Raw genomic sequence first — 12,940 nt, forward strand, 5'->3', positions numbered from 1 at the left:
AGCAAAAACCCTGAATCTCACTGTTCCCACGCATCCTGTACAGTAACCGAGCAAAAATCATGGCAAGACAATAATGAGTTCTGGTGACAGAATAAGGACTCTGTTAAAGCTTGAATCTTATATTGAAGATGACGGAAGTTGAGAAAGTTTCGTGGGTTTGCTGTGTTGTGCGTGCCGATCGGAGGCTTCATCTCCTTTGGATTCAATTTCGGTTGCAGAAATTACTAACACTGCTTTTGAGCCGTCGTCTATGATGGTCAAGTGCGACCCACGTCATGGGAAGTACGTGGCATGTTGTTTGATGTACAGAGGTGATGTTGTGCCTAAGGATGTGAATGCTGCTGTTGCCACAATTAAGACAAAGAGAAAGTCAGAGATGTCTTCGTGGTATACCAGGCAAAATCACCGTTTGTGACTAATGGTAGGTGATGTGGGTGAGAGGAATTTTGAGATTGAGTATCGTGTTTTCAGGGAATGGGGGAAGAGAATGACATGTATCAAAATAGAGAGAGAAAGAAAATAGTGTAACCGAATGGCGTATTTAGTGGTTTAGGGGTAGGAGGTAACCAAAATTAGATATTTTGCTATAAACATTAAAAGGTTCTATAGAATATAATTTTTTTAAATGGTATTTATTTAAAATAAATAAGGTGTTAACCTTTGCTATAGGAGGTAAAAATTCCTTAAAAATATACATTCGCGCGAGAAGGCCCATAACTACGGTGCGGAACCAAAATGTGGTTTGTTTTACTCAAAATACTCAAATAAGTGTAAAAAAAAGTTACCAAACTATATATAATTCAACACTAGAACAAATGACAATAGTGTTGGATATCTATTTTTACTTTTTAGTTTTGCATTAATTTATAATGAAAATGCATAACTTAATTTATCTTTAATACTTAGTCATGTAATTAATAGTAGTTATTAGATGTACTTAATTTAGCATGACTTATATAGTATTTTTGGATTATATTCATTTTTATTATGGCTTATTAATTAGCAATATTTGTTTTATGCGACTTTATTATCTTTGTTATTGAATATTTTAATACAATGCTATGACTCATCTCATATTATTGTGTTATTTTCTTGAAAATTAATTATATAGTTGTGTCCTACTAGGACTAAAGAAATATTTGGAGCACAAATTACATATTTTGTTCTATGAAGACTTTATCGAAAAAAATTCGAAAACCCCGAAAAAATCAAGATTGAAAAAATCGACTTTGTTGGTTTGATTGATTTATGGATTTAAAAATCTGACACAATTAGTTTAGCTTGGTAATTAAAAAATCCAAATAAACGACAACCTTTCAAGCATAAGGAAGTTATCGGTTTTCACCCCCTCCCCCAAACCCCCACCTCCCACACAGGAGACGGGGGGGGGGGGGTTGGGGAACGAAGATAGTGGGTTTTCTCTTTAATACATGAATATGTTGATGTACTCTAAAAAAGATATCTTTAGGTAATTGTTGTAATTAAGTTACCTAAGACCACTAACTTTTTCAGCACGCTACTCCTCTTGCTGGTTTAATTGATAAGAATGAAGCAGAAGAAAGGACCTTAGAGAATAACAAACAAAGAAAAACATTTTTAAGATACACATTCACTCTTTGCAGAGATTTATTAGTTTATAATAAAGCATATAGTTTGACAAATACTTTTACTAGGTTATCTTTAATGATATTTTCTAATTTACAAAATATTTTTCCCAAAATAATTTTTCTAACTTCTTTTTCATTCCATATTCGTTGTTATCTTTTTCTTTACAATTTTTTTTTACTTTATAATCTTTTGTAAAGTTTTTAAAGATATTTTAGTCATTTTAATGTAAGAACAACTTATGATCACTTTTGTACCAAACACATCAACGGACTATTATCGCATGCCTATCCAAGCACGTAAATGATTATTTTAAAAAATTAATTTCAACACTTGAAAAAATACTTTTCAATATTTCATACTTATCAACTATTTACGATCAACTAATTCAAACGGGCTTAAAGTCAAGAGTTACATTAATTGCGAAGGGAAATGGCTTATAGGAAATTAGTTTGTTCCTTAGTTGGAGGAAAATGTATTTTCTGCTAACCAAACACCACAAAGTAACCGGGTTTAAGAAATCTGAGGGGTTTGGGATTCCCTTAGATTGCGTTAGACGGTTGCTATTTTATGTTTATCACCAAAAAATATTTAAAAGGAGAGATAAGTTTATTTATTTACTTGTTAGTATTATTTTAATATTTATGTAATAATGAATTTTACCAATCAGGTCGAAAGTTTCAGTATCCTGACAAAGCAATCATTATTCGCTTGATATGATACAATCATATCAAATTCAATCAACTGCCTAAACAAAAATTTGAAATCAGATTTGGTAATCACACGAAGATTTAGAGCCCGTTTGGACATAAGAATCTTTTCATTTTTTTTTCAAAATATTTTACTTTTTCGAAATTAGTGTTTGACCATAAAATTCTCAATTTTCACTTGAAGATGAATTTTGAAATTTTTCGAAAATTTGAAAATCTCCAAAAACTGTTTTTCAAAATTTTCACTCAGATCACTTACAAAACTTCAAAAACAACTCAAAATGATATTCATGTCCAAACACAACTCTAATTTTTAAATATCATTTTAACTTAGAAAAAAAATTCACTTTTTTTTTTGGAATTTTACAATTCTTATGTCCAAATGCCCACTTAACTTCTATGTGAAGTAATTTTACATTATTAGTATAATTTAACATATTTTAATAAGCTACTTACGTTATTTTTCAACTAATCCATGCTTAGAATCAGTAGTTACTTTTACTTGAATTTTAAGCGATAGAATGATGTAAAATGTTAATATATTGTATATCTATATTATTATAAAAGCGTGAATACAATGTCGAATTACAAAAATAACCTTATAATATTAAGCATATAATTTATAATAAAAGAACATAATCGGAATTTTAAATATTAGCCTTATAATCCGATTAATTTTAGGATATAATACTACACGTTAAGAATCCTACACGATAAAGTTCCAATTTAATATTTACGAATACAATGTTAGTGAACCAAAATATCCTTAAGATATCTTTCGCTAAACAACTCTACGTTAGATAAAATGTCAAAAGTTAAAATTTTAGAATTTAAAATTAACTGAGATTTCAAGTCTAAAACAAAGTGTGGTTGGGGAATTATCGTTTGCACAGGAAATCGTTCGCTAATGTCTCAACTTGAATAGTGATGATAGGGTATAATTACGTATTTTAGTCACTTATTACACTTAAATTTATTGCACTTTAATTATGTTTGAGCTTTAATCACTAGTGTCTTGCACTAATTGTATGTTTTATGTTTTGTAGGAGTGATTCCGAGCTATGTAGATGTTATGAAATAAATTTAAGTGATTTGGAGCTTTGAAGTCTGAGTAAAAGCTCGAGGAATTAAGCCGGGATCGTGTTCGGGGGTCAACGGATGATAGTTAGAACAAACGAAGAATCGAGTAGGCATATTGTGAATTGTCTAGTAAAATGCACGTAACTATTTGCTCAGAACTCCATTTGGGCTCCACAATTTATAGTTGGAAAGCTAACTCAAAAAGCTACAACTTTCATATTTTACGTTTTTCCAAATTCCAAACGAAACCGGGTGAAAAGTGCGCGTAAATAGCGCGGACGCGCTCGTCAGGCAGAATACTGGGCAATATGCGCGGTCACGAGCGCGGCCGCGCTAGGCAAACCCAGGAAAAGTGTTTTTTTTCGTCTAGGATAATTGTTTGGGCCCGCCCCTACTTGGTATATATACATGGAAAAACGGTATTTTGACTAGGTTGGACATACTTTTGACATAATTTAGACCTAAGGAGGCTAAGGAGACCGAGGATTCGACCTAAGGAGGCAAGAACACATTAGGAGCAAGGCGGACAATTCTTCCACAAGTTTCTCACTTCCTTCTTCCTATTTCCATTATTGGTTATGACTTTTAGTATTGTATTTAATTTTGCATACTATTATGAATAGCTAATTTGTTATCTAGGGTTTTGATGGAACTTTTTGCAAGATAAATTCTTGTTATGTTTTTATATAATTGAGCCGTAGTATTTTCTCTATTTATTCAACTATATTATTCTTGTGGTTGATTGAAGGGGCCTCAATTAGCTGTGCCTATTTAGTATGTATTACTCGGGAGAGAGTGCATTTAGGTAGTTGTTGAACAACATCACTCCCGACGTATGTGAGGAATCAATAACCAAGGGTTTAAAGGTGGGATTAGGGATAACGAAACCTTGAGTGCGATCTAAGTGAGCTGTAATTAAAGCCAGCTAGCGTAACTCGGGAGAGTATGTCTAGTAAATTGTCGTAATTACTCGGGAGAGAATTACAACACGCAGAACGTTCATGATCGGTAGAGAATACTTAGGCGAAATTATAGAAGACATAGCGGGGAGGATTCCGACAATTGGGGAAATCATAACTTTAGACCTTCTTAATCTTTTCTCCAACCTATAGTATCTTTCGTGTTAATTTACTATTTTAATTTGTTAGTTAATTAGTTAAACACAAGAATCTTAATATCTATAAGTTAGGAACTGTTCAAGCTTGTCTTCTTGGTGATAGTGAACAGCTGTAGCTAGGCCTTAGTTCTCTATGGGATTCGACTCCGGACTTATAAACCGGATTATATTTGCAACGACCGCTTAATCCTTTTTATAAGGCATAGTTGGGCGTGACTGTTGCGACCAAAACACTCACGCAAGTGTACGCGATCTTCAAGTAATATAGTAATAAGTAGAGTATCGTTCCCACGAGGACTTGTTATTAATCTTAACGACTGATGCAAACTCAAACAATTATCGATTCAAGCTAATTCATCACAAAATACATAAATAATCAATTTACAATTTAACTAGTAGACAAACAACAATACAACGCAAAGTTACTACGCCACTTATGAATTTTTCTTTTAACAATTAATAAAGGAGATATCCCGGGGTTATGGGCTTGCTAGAGATCATACTACGTTTTTAGCTTAAAAATAATTTATTGAATTATCTGGGTTATTGATTATAGGGTTAATAATACCCATAAGAATCTGTCGATTTCTTATGCGCCTATTCAAGTTAAATTAATACCTATATTTCTATGGTATTAATATTAACTCAAATGCATTTACAAATCCTATTTCTCAACCAAACAAGACAATTAAGTATAGTTCTATCTTAATCGCGAATCTTTCACCCGATGCCCAGGATCCAGATCTTGCTCTATTTGATTCTATATGCAATCCAGAATTTCCTTTTTCAAGTTTAACTCAAGATTCGTAAATAGTATTTCACTGTTAGCTACGCAGTAAAATAATTAACAGCAGAATCAAATAAACAACCCTTAACGATAAATTCAAGATCATCAATCTAAGCTTCAAACAACATAATCATCTAACACCCATAACCCCAGAATATTTGAGTTCTTAGCTACTCATAATTATACAAATAACAACAATAAAAATCTTAAACATAATATAAATAAATACTAGGAGAAGGTTTAGAAAAACTCTTTCAATCCTTGCTCCAAGTTGATGTTCCTCCTTGATTTTCTTCTCCAAGATGAATCTCCTTCTTCCTCTCTCTCTAAAAACAGGTCTCTCCAATAATGGCACTGCTTTTTTTCCTCTTAAAGTCGTCTCCCAAGGGGCTTTGACAAGTATGCCCTTTTTAGTCCGAAATAGAATAATTTTGTGATTTTTACACACCCGCGGCGTCCCGGGCGACGCGTACATGGATTGGACACAGCAGAATACAATTTAACGGAGCAAAACAATTCAAGCGCAGAATTTTGCCCTGCCGCGGCGCCCCACGGGGTGCACCCTGCGGCGCGACAGGGCAAATATTTGTGCTTCTTCGTTTTTTTATTTGTTTTGCTATCCGGGCTTGCTTTGCGACCCTCGAATACGATCCCGACTTGATTTATTTAGCTTTTACTCAGACTTCAAAGCCCCAATTTAATCAAATTCATCCCAACGTTAATTCTTAAGTCGGATTAGCTTCCTGCAAGGCATAAAGCATGAATTTAGTACAATTCATTATCATTTAAGCTCAAACCTTTGTAAAATGCAATAATTAAAGTGTTGTTACAACGACTAAAACACGAGTTTTTAGCCTATGATCAACACCCCACACTTAGACCATTGCTCGTCCTCGAGCAATTAACATACATTTCACATAAGGACGACCCCTTTTTTTTTATCAAACAACTTCTCTAACAACACATGCCAACACTTAAGTACCAATTCAAAATAGTTCAATCCTCAAGACATGACTCACAAGTGCCACGTATTTTCATAACTTGCTCACTTACTCTAACACAAAGGTCAAAACGTTTCCTTGCTTTCACAAATCATGTGCCCTCCCACAACTAATATAGACTAGTTCCTCTCAACATAGTATTCACAAATATTTAGGAACTCAAAATAGGAAGAATTAACTCACTCTCAGAATTGAAATTCATGTGCAACAGATGACATACCATATGCTTGCCCCTAGTGTAATACTCTACTAATTGAAATTATTCAATCAAGGATCAAATAGGACTTTAATTGGTTGTAATGCAGGCTAAGGAAGGGTGTGATAAATATAGGAGGTAGTAGCTACATCTCTTTGAGCACTTCATACGTACACCATTTCATTTCACAATTTCAGCATTACTCCTGTGTTAAACCATCTCCAACCTTTTTGAGATTTTTCATACTAACAACAAATCCCATTCTCTTTAAGCACCATAAGTTAGGGAATGTTACTAATGAAAATTCATCCCCTATATATATACATATATATACAAATATGAATTACTCTTCACATTGTTTTTTAAACTCCTTCAATAAACCAATAAATCTCTTCTCAACTTTAACAAATCTTTTCTCAACTTCTTCAATCATTAAAACAACATTAAGTGCTCATGAGAGATAGAGGTTCAAACAACTGATATATTTACATAAATTGGTAAGGTTTATAGTGTAGATGCCAAAGAAATAGGATTAACGGTTCAAAAGGTTTAACTAAGATATATACAATTAGGTGGAGATAATTATCAAACTGGTTCAACAAAGAAATGCCTATATCATCTCCTAAACTGAATAATGCTACTATTTCGCTTGGTAAACACTTGGGGGCAAGTTCTAGATATCAACTATTATACACAGAATATTTCAGCAATCCTTACTCGCACATTGGCACACAACTCACTCAAGCTTGGATCTTTCTCGACTCTCTAGTCAAAGCAGTTAAACATAGTTATAAATACACAATTTAAGGCACTTACTTTAGAATCAAGAACTGAGATTTGAACATCACAAATAAGGTACATATAACATCTAAAGCATGTGCATTTGAGGAGATCAACTCTGTAAGTTAGGAACTTTTTATTCAATTGAAATAAAAAATTACACTATACCCGATTCAAGACCCTTGGAAAAGAACCGTGGTGTAAAGAAAAACCAAGGGGAAAGTTTTAATTTAAACCAAAACTAGCATACACTAAACTGAAAATAAAACAAAATTGCAAACTCAATAATTTCGAATTTTTCTGATGGATTTTTTTTTTAGTTTTTTCATTTTTTTAGGCTAAAGCTTTTTTTTTTCAACAAGAAGATCTAGGAGGGATCTATACCGAAATTAGGATTACTTACTATCTATCAACACTATATTCTAACAAAACAAACTAAAAGCAATTTTAACAAACTAAACAAAATCAAACTAAATAACTAAGCTCAATCAAACAAAATACGAAAAATATAAAAGTAAGTACATTACAATAGGGGCAAACCACCCCACACTTAAAAAAAATTGCATTGTCCCTAATACAAAAAGATTAAAAATAAAGCAGAAAAGACTCCCTGAGGCCATTGGCCTAAGCATCATCATCCTCAAAGGTGCGCAAATATTCCTCATCATCTGAGGGAATAGAGTTTACATCTTCATCCGGTGGGATTTGTCCATGCTGTGCCATTCCTAACCATTGTTGTGTGAAAGGAGATAGAGGGTGATTTTGTTGTAACTCTTCCAAGTTCACTTCCCCTCTAGATGCGCGAAGGCGCATGTCAACAGATAATATCTGCAAAGTCTCTTCCACCCGGACAATCCTTTGATCGGGATTAAGTGCAGCTGCAGGCGGATCTATCACAGTTGTGACATCAAGCGCCCTGATAGGATATGTTACTTCTATCCGCCGATCATAGTGATACTCTTCTTCATTAAAGTGCATCCGCAATAACCGAGTAATCATACTCGGATAGTGTAGGCGGCGTCCTCGAAAAGGTCTCACCTTTGACATGTGTTCCAGCATGATTTTCCCAAGATCCACCTGCATTCCTATTAAAAATGCATAAATCAAGCAAACCTTTAGTTTTTATACGTCTGTATCACTTTGTGTTGGCATGATTTTGGCATTTATTATCTTCAAAACGACTCGTGCAGGCCGCTGGAATGTTCCTTTTTTCATTTCCTTGTGACACTCATTTGTATCTCTAGTCCACACGGCAAAGGAATCTTCACCACATAGCTGTCTGCAGATGTCTGGGTAATCTGGTCTACGCACGAACCTCTGGAACAGCTTATGTGAATGTTCAGTGAAACCCATTATTTGATTTATGACCTTTGACGAAAATGGGATCACTCTATTTCTGACCCTGACTTGATAGCTGGCATCTAAATCACCGCCCGGTTGCCAATTGGCATAAAATTCTTTTACCAAGTCGATGTTCACACTATCACCTTGGCGAGACAATCCTTCAAAACCCAAAGCTCTAATGTTAGTATATATGGAATTAAACTTACGGGCAAGCTTTGCTTCATCTATGGCAACTTTTGAGGTTGGTGGCACAGCAGGGACGAAGGATTGGAACCATTGTATTGTATGGGTTGGAATAGCCCTGATGCCATATTTACACTCTGGCACCTCATCTGCATCAGGGTCAAAGTGTTCCTCTTCCTCCTCCACTGGTGCCGGAGGTGGTGCCCTTCTACCTCCACGTCGGCTAGTAGATGCAGCCTCAGTTAGGCCAACGTTTGATCTTTTGCTTGGGCATTGAGACATTTTACCTACATAACATGATATATTAGTTAAAGATACACAAAATTCTTTTAAGAGCAAGTGGAGTAAATACCCCACACTTATGTTATATCATGTTGACACTTAGGATGTATAACAGGGATTCAGATTACCCTATTCTTCAATTAGAATGATATAATGCTTAGTGGCCTACTCGATCATTAAAGAGACTTGCAACAATTAAAAATAAAATAAAAATCAAAAACTAAGCTAGATTTTACAAGCTAAATTAATATTAAACATAAACATAAAAAGAAATTTGTCTATTTTACAAGATTCAAAATTTATATACAAAATATACTACATAGGCACATTAGCACGAATCTTACATCTCATTTTTACATAAAGAAAGCGAAAAAAATCGCGGCTTGGCCTAATGTTATAGTTGTTATCAAGAATAACATCTCACAATGCAATTTGTTTCTCAATTTGCAACATTATTCAATTTTATGTCACTTAGACATTTTAACAAACACATTGTAAGCATGTCTCTTTTTCTTAAAATTTCAACTTCAAAAGAGGCCTATCACCATATCAACAACACCAATATGCCTCTCATCACAACTATAACATCACCACATCTTCACAATAATATTCAATACACAATTTTTCACTCTTTTTTTTCATATGCATTTTCGGATTAGTACACTCCTTAACAATCTTCAACAAGAAACTCAACTCATTTCACCTCAACACACCTTCAAATCCTCCATAACCCCATAAAGAATATACAAGCTAAGTTTCTAATACTATTTTTAACAATATTAACAAAAGAAACTAAATGAAGATTATGAACACAATTCTTGCTAGGGTTTATACAAATATTCTTGAAAATAAGAAAGAAATACAAAATGAAATACTATTAGTTTGAAGGAAAAGATAGAAGAGAATACTTACCTTGCAAGAAGAAGAAGGATTTGTGGATGAATCCTTGAATGAAATTGTTTGGTTGGGGTGCTTGAGTTTGGTGATAGAGAAGAAGAGAGTTTGGGGAGTGAAATAATGAAATAGAGGGAGGGGGTTTCAGATTTAAGTAAATTTATTTTTAAAATAAAATTGGCCTGCCGCGGCGCACCCCGCGGCGCGGTAGGCCATTTTTTTTAGCTGCTCCAAAAATTTTGTATTCTGCCTCATCTGTGCAATTTTGCCTGGCGCGGTGTGTGGCACGACGCCCCATGCGACGCGGTAGCCCAATTTTTCACAGAGTTAGCATATTTTTTGATTGTTTAGCTCACCATTCACCCCCTACATCATTGTACACTGATGTTATGCCAAATTCATGCTTGCACCTGACTAAAAACATTATACATATAAAATCTAATAATTCTAAACTACAATTAAGCGTTAGTGATGTTAGTTATTGGGTTGCCTCCCAACAAGCGCCTAATTTAACGTCGCGTCACGACTCAACACGTTATTACGCATCAACCAAATCTATCGAGGTCTTGTGACGTTTAATATCACCACCCCAATAGTGTTTTACTCGCTGCCCATTCACCAAGAATGTACCACTTGAATTTATGTCCCACAATTCAACTGTTCCATGAGGAGTTACACTTACTACAATGAAAGGGCCTGCCCAACGGGACTTAAGCTTTCCAGGAAAAAGCTTTAGCCTTGAATTAAACAAGAGAACTTCTTGACCCGGCTCAAACTCGCGATGTTGGATGTGCTTGTCATGCCACCTCTTGGTATTTTCTTTATATAACTTGGCATTTTCATAAGCATGCAACCGAAACTCATCAAGTTCATTGAGTTGTAGCAGCCCTTTTTCACCGGCTAAGTCCATATCCATATTTAGCTTTTTGATTGCCCAATAAGCTTTGTGTTCTAGCTCAACAAGCAAATGACATGCCTTTCCATAAACCAACCAGTATGGAGAAGTACCTATTGGAGTCTTGTATGTAGTTCGGTAAGCCCACAATGCATCTTCTAACTTACCGGACCAATCTTTCCTATTTGCACTCACAGTTTTCTCCAAAATCTGTTTTACCTCCTTGTTTGACACTTCAACTTGACCACTCGTTTGAGGGTGGTATGCAGTAGCAACCTTGTGTCTTACACCATATTTTTCTAGAACATTTTTCAACAATTTGTTGCAAAAGTGTGTTCCTCCATCACTTATCAACACTCTTGGAGTTTCAAAGCGTGTGAAAATGTGCTTCTTTACGAAACTTACCACTACCTTCGCATCATTAGTAGGAAGAGCAATGGCCTCAACCCACTTAGACACATAATCAACTGCAACCAAAATATATCTGTGCCCATTAGAATATGGAAATGGTCCCATGAAATCAATTCCCCAGACATCAAAGAGCTCTGCCAAAATATTTTGCAAAGGCATCTCGTTCCTCTTCGTGATTGTACCTGTTCTTTGACACCTGTCACAATTTTTAACAAAATCATGTGCATCTTTAAACAATTTTGGCCAGTAAAAACCTGATTGCAAAACCTTTTGTGCAGTTCTGTCTCCACCATGATGACCTCCATAAAGAGAAGAATGACAGTCATGCAATATTGCATTCATCTCCTCCTCAGGGACACACCTTCTTACCAATTGATCTGCGCATTGCTTGTATAAAAAAAGCTCGTCCCACATGTAGAATCTCATGTCATGTAAGAATCTTCTTCTATGATCAACTGTAAATTCTGGTGGAGTCACCCTACTTGCAATGAAATTCACATAATCAGCATACCACGGGGTTTCATCCGAAGTGATGGCTAGCAAATGTTCGTCAGGAAATGTTTCTTTGATTGATTCTCCTTCAGTGACATGGCCTCAATTTTCCAGCCTGGATAACTGATCTGCAATTTGATTCTCTGTCCCTTTTCGATCTCGAATCTCCAAATCAAATTCCTGCAAAAGAAGAACCCATTGAATTAACCTTGGCTTGGCATCTTTCTTTGCAAATAAATACCTGATAGTTGAGTGATCTGTGTAAACTATGACTTTGGTTCCCACTAGATAGGACCTGAAATTATCAAATGCCCATAATACTGTGAGCAACTCTTTTTCAGTAACAATGTAATTCATTTGAGCTGGATTAAGAGTTCTGCTCGTATAGTGAAATGAATAAAAGATTTTCTCCTTCCGCGGCCCCAAAACAGCTCCAATGGCTATATCACTTGCATCATACATCAACTCAAATGGAAGTTTCCAATCTGGAGCAATGATAATTGATGCAGTAACTAATCTTCTTTTTAGCTCATCAAATGCTTTCAGACAAGCATCATCAAACTTGAAGGATGTATCTTTCTCAAGAAACCTGCACAAAGGAGACGAAATTTTTGAAAAATCTTTAATGAAACGACGATAAAAACCTGCATGGCCCAAGAAACTGCGAATGCCTCTAACTGATGTCGGTGGAGGTAATTTATCAATTGCTTCTACCTTTGCTTTATCCACCTGCAATCCATTCTTGGACACTTTATGCCCTAGGACTATGCCTTCTCGTACCATGAAATGATATTTTTCCCAATTTAGTACCAAATTTGTTTCTTCACACCTAGCAAGTACCTTGTCAAGATTCATTAAACATTCATCAAAAGAACATCCAAATACAGAAAAATCATCCATAAACACTTCCACAAATCTTTTAACCATATCAGTAAAAATAGCCATCATACACCTTTGAAAAGTCGCAGGTGCGTTGCAAAGACCAAATGGCATTCTTTTAAATGCATATGTCCCATAGGGACATGTAAATGTGGTCTTCTCTTGGTCCTCTGGGGCTATAACAATCTGATTATATCCCGAGTAACCATCCAAAAAATAGTAGTATTCTTGCCCAGCTAATCTATCAAGCATTTGGTCAATAAAGGGGAGAGGAAAATGGTCTT

This window comes from Nicotiana tabacum, chromosome 3 (genome assembly GCF_000715075.1).
Source record: "Nicotiana tabacum cultivar K326 chromosome 3, ASM71507v2, whole genome shotgun sequence".
In the NCBI taxonomy this organism is placed as follows: Eukaryota; Viridiplantae; Streptophyta; class Magnoliopsida; order Solanales; family Solanaceae; genus Nicotiana; species Nicotiana tabacum.